The following is a 7,885-nucleotide window of genomic DNA, read 5'->3' as shown; positions in this document are numbered from 1 at the left end:
GATCTGTTCATATAGCATCATTTGCTCTTCTTTTTTCTTCTGGGATGAACGAAATTTTGGTGGTGGAATACACGATGTGGCACACAGACCACAAATCGCTGGTCCACATTGTAGGCATAAGCAGCAACTGAATAATATGAGAAAGCCAATACCTAGGAAGGATAGGACCCTCCATCCAAAGGTAGATAATACACTCCAAAACCAACTGGACCAAGTCCAGGTGCCTGGATTCTGGTGTATCTGGCTTACAATCTTATGAAGGCGAGTTATGGCTTTATATACAGACGGCGAATTTTCTGGTATGAAAATGCAACAGCTTGATCCGATGACCCTACAAGCTCCGCCCCTATCGGCCAGGATGACGTCAAGGACAAGACGATTTTGAAGCACAACAATCCGCATAGCAGACTGCTCTTCTGTTAAATTGCCTAAGGCGGAAATAGTTTCGTTCACTACTGCTTCAAGTGTTCTGGTTAATCTACGTATCAGCTTACTATTGGTAACTGTACCTATATAGGGAAAGAGACCTTTATTGAAATCTGTGTATTTTTCCCATGCTGTCTCAGTGTAATCGACTATTGGGAGATCTCTCCGTTCTCTATTGTGTACTAAATGAGTATTTCTATGATAATCAGGAGGAGCTAGAAAAACAGGTGGCATAAGGAATCCGATGTAGCAGGTACCATCCCAATCTAGAGGCAAACGTATATATGCCGTCTGACCACATATGAAGTAGGAATGGCGGGAAGCTCTAAATGTAGACTTGCCTTGATCACTAAATTCTATTACAGTGGTGCATCTACTATGGCCCATATGTATGGAACCATTCTTTCTTACACATAATTCACCTTTAACTGGAAATACTGACATGGCGGGCAGAATTGGTGCAGCTTCGGATTCGACATTCAGGATCATGAGATTAAGCGTAAAATTACCTAATCCATATACTTCATTTTCTAAATCAGTTCCTGTTCTTTTGGGAAGTCCCTCCTTGTTAGGGTAGCAGACTTTGAGTAAAACTAAGTTCAGATTTCCCCATACCCAGTTGTCTTGATAAACTACAGAATTCGAATCTAGAGAATTAATTAAACTAAACCATGCTCCACAGGAGCCATTGTGTGTAAACGGGTATGGGAAGAGAGGCAGAATTCCTTTATAGTTCTGATAGGGAGGGAGTCGGCCACATATCCAACAATTTGTAGCATTGCTAACCTGATGGGAATGATGTAACATACTAATAAAAGTGTTATTGCGCAGCGCAAATCTATAGGACAACTCATGCGGAGGTAATTCGCTAAAAGAATGTTCAGCAGTAACATTATAAACATGTCTAGAAATAGGATAATATATGTGCAACAATATACTTGCAGTAATTATTAAAAGACTTAAGAAAAACAAAATCAAAAACGTCACTATGCAATGACTACGCAGTGATTTACAGTACGCATGTTGTTTCAACTTCATCCTTCTGTTTCTTTCTCTATACAGGTCTAAGGGATACATGTCAGAGACAAATTCGACCGATTCACCTTGGAGAGGACTTAAACAATCAAATTGCCTGACTTGTTAGACCGAAGTTTTAGTTTATATTGTTCATTGTTATTCAGTTCAATCAAAGGAAGTTTTGAGTCAATCGGTGAAGACACGCGAGGTGTGTCATTTACGTCGGACGGTAGTCCATGAAATTTCTTGATATGACTTGAATGTATCCAGCCCTTTCGACCTTCGATCTTCACGGCTGTCCTCGTCGTTAACAGTACGATTTGAGGCGACTTCCACCTAGGATCCAGCTGAGACTTCCGGTCAAAGTTCCTCACTAATACCAAGTCTCCTGGAATTACGTCATGGGGTTTCACCTCGGTGTTGTCGGGAAAAGCTGCAGCTACCTGTGAACGACAAGATTGTAGTGCAGACATCAAGGAAGCCAGGTAATCTGTCAGCATATTACAGTCAATATCAGTTATTTTGCGTGGTATAGGCGTCCCCCACATATTTGGTGGTCTACCGAAGATCACTTCATAAGGGGATAGCCCTGTTCGAGAGTGTGCTACCATTCTCATATAAAAGAGTGCAACTGGTAAAGCTACTACCCAGTCGACACCTTTCTCTCTACATATTTTGGACAATCTAATTTTCAGGGTCTGATTATGTCTTTCCACGAGACCTGCTGCCTCGGGGTGTCGGACACAGTGGAATTTCCACTGATAGCCTAACAAAAGTGAAACGTGTTTCATTAGTTCGGAGGAGAACGGCTGGCCGTTATCTGAGTAGACAACACGTGGTAAACCGTATCGTGGGAAGAATTCTCGAACCAACTGTTTGGCAGTAGTCGGGGCAGTGTAATCTGAAACCGGGTATGCCTCTGTCCAACGGGAAAGAGCACAGACAACTACGAGAACATATTTGAATCCTCGACATCGTTCCATCTGGATATAATCCATCTGGAGGACTTCAAAAGGGTGATCAGGAGGCTGAAATCCACCCTGTTCTACGGGAATGCTTTTACCTGGGTTAAACTGACAACAGATCATACAGGTACGAACTTTTTGTTTAGCTGCTGCTCGTAAATGTTTGTTGAACCAAATATGTTGAATGCTGTCTAGCATAGCTTTTTCTCCTAGGTGTGCTGGACTATGTACAGTGTTAATGATAACTTGGACCATTGAATCAGGAAGGAACCACACAGATTTTTCCTTCGTCATCCATCCTTGATCCGTTTGGATCCCTCCTAATTCAGTCCATTTCTTTATTTCATCTGGTGTAGCATGTGTCTGTATGTCAATTACGTCAAGAGCGGGATCCTTAACCGTCATGCAATGTGTTGGTGTCGGAACTATTGTCTTTGTCATGTCAGACGTTTGAGTTTGAGCAGTCTGTTTAGCTGTTCTGTCAGCTAGATCATTGCCTTGAGAAATGATATCAGTAACTTTCGTATGAGTTTTACATTTCATAATTGATATTGCAGTGGGTAGATGTATTGCATCTAATAAGGCATGAATGAGGGGTCCATGCTGAATGTGGGCACCGTGAGAAGTTAAATAACCTCTCTCTCGCCACAGCACGCCGAAGTCATGTACAACTCCGAATGCATAACGTGAATCAGTGTATATGTTGACTTTTTTATTTGTGGCTTGAATACAGGCTTGTGTCAGAGCGATGAGCTCTGCGGCTTGAGCTGACAAGGTATTTATGCTGTTTGTTTCAATGACTTCAGTGTCTGTTGTGACTGCGTAAGCGGCCACTAACTCTCCTGTACTTGTTCTCATACATGAACCATCTACATACAACGTCAGGTCTGGGTCTGACAATGGGACGTCTGTTAAGTCTTGTCTAGGTTTCGTCGTGATAGTGATAACTTCAATACAATCATGTGCAAGTGGGTCTGTTCCGTTTACTGGTAACAGTGTGGCAGGATTCAATGTACTACAACGTCTGATTTCTATATGTGGCTGAAACAATGTTAATTCGTAACCAGTGAGTCGTGCTATAGTCAAGTGTTGTGTCTGTGTGCGGTTCAAGAGAACCTCTACTGCATGTGGTACTTGTACTGTCAATTGGTGTCCTAGCACTATGGCATCGCTTTGTCTAATTGCTAAAGCTGTTGCTGCCACTGATTTCAGGCACGCAGGCAGAGCCTGAGCTACGGGATCTAATGTACTAGAAAAATAAGCACATGGTTTGTGTGATCCTGCTTGTTCCTGTGTGAGTACTGACAAGGCAGTACCTTCGCGTTCTGTAACAAAGAGTGTAAACTGTTTATTGTAACATGGTGTTGCTAAAACGGGTGCTTGGCATAAAGCTTTCTTTAGGCTTTCAAAAGCTTGTGTATGTTCCTGAGTCCAAGGGAGAACAGTCGATGTGGCTGCCTCCTGTGTTGTCAATTGAATGAGTGGTTTTGCTAGAAATGCATACTGAGGGATCCACTGCCTACAATATGAAGTGAGGCCTATAAAAGCCCGCACCTCCTTTCGTGTCTTGGGTATTGGCATGTTAGCAATTAACTGGATGCGATCTGGTGTAAGCTGCCTTCCCTCCTTGGACAGCGAGTGACCAAGGTAAACAACTCGTTGGACACAGAATTGCAGCTTAGAAGGGGACACCTTGTGCCCCTTTTCGGCCAAAAATTGTAAAACCGTCAGTGAGGCTTTTTCACATTCAGGTTCGCTTCTAGCGGTGATCAGCAGATCATCGACATATTGAAGCAGGGCAGTGTTGACTGGCATGTGTATACTGTCAAGTTCTCGTTTCAGTGCTTGGCTATAGATGCTGGGGCTTTCTGTGAATCCTTGGGGTGCGCGTGTGAATTTAAAGCTTCGTCCATTTAAACTAAATCCGAACAAGTATTGGCTTTCCGGATCTATTGGGACGCTGAAAAAGGCATTCTTGAGGTCAATTACAGTAAAGAATGTTGCTTCGGAATCAATAGCTGTCAGTAATGAAGAAATGTCTGGAACTACGGGGTATTGTGGTACAATACATTTATTTAATTCGCGCAGATCAATAACCAATCGATATACTGGCGGGGCCTTTGGATCAGTTCGTTTAAGAATCGGAATTATCGGTGAATTACATACATTGGAGTCTGTTTCCACAACCACTCCTTGGGTAATGAGCTCGTCAATGATTTGTAGTAAAGCCACTACAGCATCTGGGGGTAACTTGTATTGTCGCATTCGGGGTAGTACCACTCCTGCCTTTAGTGTGACTCGATATGGTGTAATGTTCATGCAACCAACATCTGTAGGGCCTTGTGCCCATAAATGTGTCGGTAAAGTCTGCAGTCGGTGATCCATGTCTCGGGACACATAGTGCCCTTTGAAATCACGTAAAAACAATCTTACTCCTTCCGGAGAACAACATATTATAGCTCCTAGAGCTTTCAAAGTTTTTATACCTAACAAGTTTTCTGGGCATGATTTAGTAAGCAATAAATCTGTAGTTCGTGTCAAAGGACCAATCGTAAGGGGAAGAGGCTGTGATACTTCGTTAACGATAGGTTTTCCTGAAAAGCCAAGGGAAATATTCTGTGAGCCTGAGAGGGGTGCCCCTGGAACTTCACTACGTTTTATTGTTGTTCGGCTTGCCCCTGTATCAAGTAAAAAATTTCTATCTTGGCCTAATAGTTCACTGTGTACATAAGGTCCTTCTTGATCTACAGGGACCTCAATAAGGGGTAAGCCAACTTCCCTCTCTAGGCTGTTTCATGAGTATCGTTGATAATCAGGGTAGTCATACTGTGCGGTCTGATACATCTGTCGGGTCGTTGTTTGTGTGGCAGCAATAGGCTGCGGTGGTGGAGCTGGCATAGATTGTTGCGGAGCTGGCATGGACTGTGCATGCTGCGGAGCTCCTTGTTGGTTCTGATCCTGTCTAAGTGGTCTTGGTCTTTCTTTTGTGTTACCTATGGCTATATTATGTTTTAAAACGGGACAATCGTGTACATAATGACCTGGCTGTTTACAATAGTTACACGTCCCTTTTACAGGACCTGCTGAAACACTGGACTGTGTCATACCCTTTTTATGACCATCAGCTGGAACTGTCTGGGAAACTAGCATTTTCATTTTCGTGTCTTTCATGCGTCTATGTTCATGTTCTTGTTCTTCTCTAATTCTATTGTGATGGTACTGTAGCATTTGTAACATTTGTGACGGAGTGTTACCTTGCCAGGTACTCTCGAATTTCAATACTCTATTCTTAACTTGGGGCAAGGCATTTTCAACCAATTTTGTCACAAACAGGTGTGGATACGACTCGCTACTTGCTTTTATTCCACTATTTATACCAAAACATTTTTCAAATCGGGAATAGAAATCACTAGTGTCTTCATCTGATTTCTGTTTACAGGCTGTGATTGCACCCCAGTCTTCCTTTTTCGTAGTTAATAAACGTGGCAGTACCTGTACTAGTAGACCTGGTAGTGCTTTGGTCTTGTCCCCGAGCCCTGAACCTGGACCTCGAGCTTTTTCTTCGTTTTCTAATGCTGTCCAATCTATCTTTTGGTCTCCCACCTCCCAATCCTTTTCCTTGAGTTTTTCATAAATGCCCGCAGGCATTAATACCTTCAATATTGTCATAATGTCGGGATAGGTATACTCACCCATGAGCAACATGTCTTTAATTTCTCGGTGGAAACCCGCTGGGTCTTTGTCATGACTGGGTACCACCTTCTTCATTTCCAATAGTTCTATTTTAGATATGGGTGTGTATACAAACACACGTTTAAACTGATTGTCCTCACCTTTTATCGGGTGCACTTCGCGTAAGGGATTCTGTCTATCCATATAGTACGTCGTTCTTTCCTTGATGGGCAGTAAAACATGTTCGGGACATACAAAAAGAATGTACTGCTTTCTGGATTCTAGTATTTCTCTAATTAGCTCAGTACCTGAACCTCTCCATTTATTCGTGAGTAATTTAGTCAATATATCAGGTAAGGGACCAGGGTCGGAGTGTTGGCTTTTATATAATATAAGGAGTTGTTGAATCATATAGATACCAGCTAAACGCTGTTCATCTGGGGCGAGGTTCAAAAACGTGTGTGCTAATGTATCATCACTATATTTTCCGGGACTATCAACCCAATGAACGGCTGACCTGGCTAATTCTTGTTCGTCCATAGAATCGAGTATATGATAACCCCTTCGTTCTCGGAGTAGGTTGTCAGCGGCTTGGAACGAATGTTCGGGGGACCTTATATTTATTATAGGAGTTTGGAAATTTCTGCTATTATCTGGACGTATCGGACGTATCGGATCAGTAAAGCATCTAGTATTATTGCAAGATCTTCCTCTACCTACATAGGCCATGGTTTCTAACTGTCCTGTGGGCAGTTCTAATTCTTCCTCGTCTTCGGTTTGTTCAGGTTCGTCTACTGCTAATCTTTCTTCGTGTATTCGTTCTATTTCTTTGCGGATCTTTCGGCACATAGCTACTATACATGATCGTTTATCATGTCTCCCCTCTGATATATTCTGACTCCATGTGGTAAGAATTTGCATTTCTTTCGGATTTACCCCTGGTTGGTCTTGATTTCTGATCACACAATTTATGAGGAAACGTAACAGTTCCCCCTGTATTTCCACTTTTTGGTACTCCATGGCTCTGTTAATACTCTCAGGGTCTCGCCCTGACTGAACAAAGTGATATATATTTTCTAAGTGTGTAGTCATTCCTGGTAGCTTCCCTAAATATATAGCAGCTCGTCGGATACGTAATGATGCCAACATCATTTCGTCCCCTTTTCCGGGCACAGGGTCATATCTACAATCTATTAGAAGTTCCTTGAGCGTGTTGGGAGTTACTAGTTTGGGCGTACGTTGGTGGGCTAATACTTGAAAGGAAAGTTTATTTGTTCTGGGTGGCGTGGAAAAAATGCTTGATGTACCTCCAGTAGCACCACCTGGGGTGCTGGATGTGAAAGGGTTCGTCGAACGTGATATAGCAACCATAGGTGTGGATGCAGATGTAGAAACAGATGTGCTTGCCGGAACTTGTGTCGGAGTTTGCTGTTGCGGAGGTACAGACGGAAGAGGGTCTTGGCGTTGAACCCCCTCTGCAGGCGGTCTATGTGGCGCAGCATTAGCATACTCGGGAGCTGCGTCGTCTAAATAAGAGGAAAGAAAAACATCTTCTGCGGTTCTGGGATGCCCTTTGGGATGTACCTTTATCGGAAATAATGGGGGTGGCAAGTCTTTTGGTATCTCCGGAGTAGCCTTAGGTAATCCTTCGGCCAGGAGAGGATACATACCATTCATAAGCGCATTTCGTTGTCTGTCTACTTGTTCTGATTTTACTCGAGTACCTTCTTCAATTAATATATTTTCTCGAACTTTATTTAAATTCTCCTTACTCTTCTCTTCCTGTCTACGTGCTTTTTCTGTAC

The sequence above is a fragment of the Triturus cristatus genome, chromosome 3_1 (genome assembly GCF_964204655.1).
Source record: "Triturus cristatus chromosome 3_1, aTriCri1.1, whole genome shotgun sequence".
Classification (NCBI taxonomy): Eukaryota; Metazoa; Chordata; class Amphibia; order Caudata; family Salamandridae; genus Triturus; species Triturus cristatus.
The sequence above is the reverse complement of the archived record's forward strand: the minus strand, read 5'-3'. Positions refer to the sequence as shown.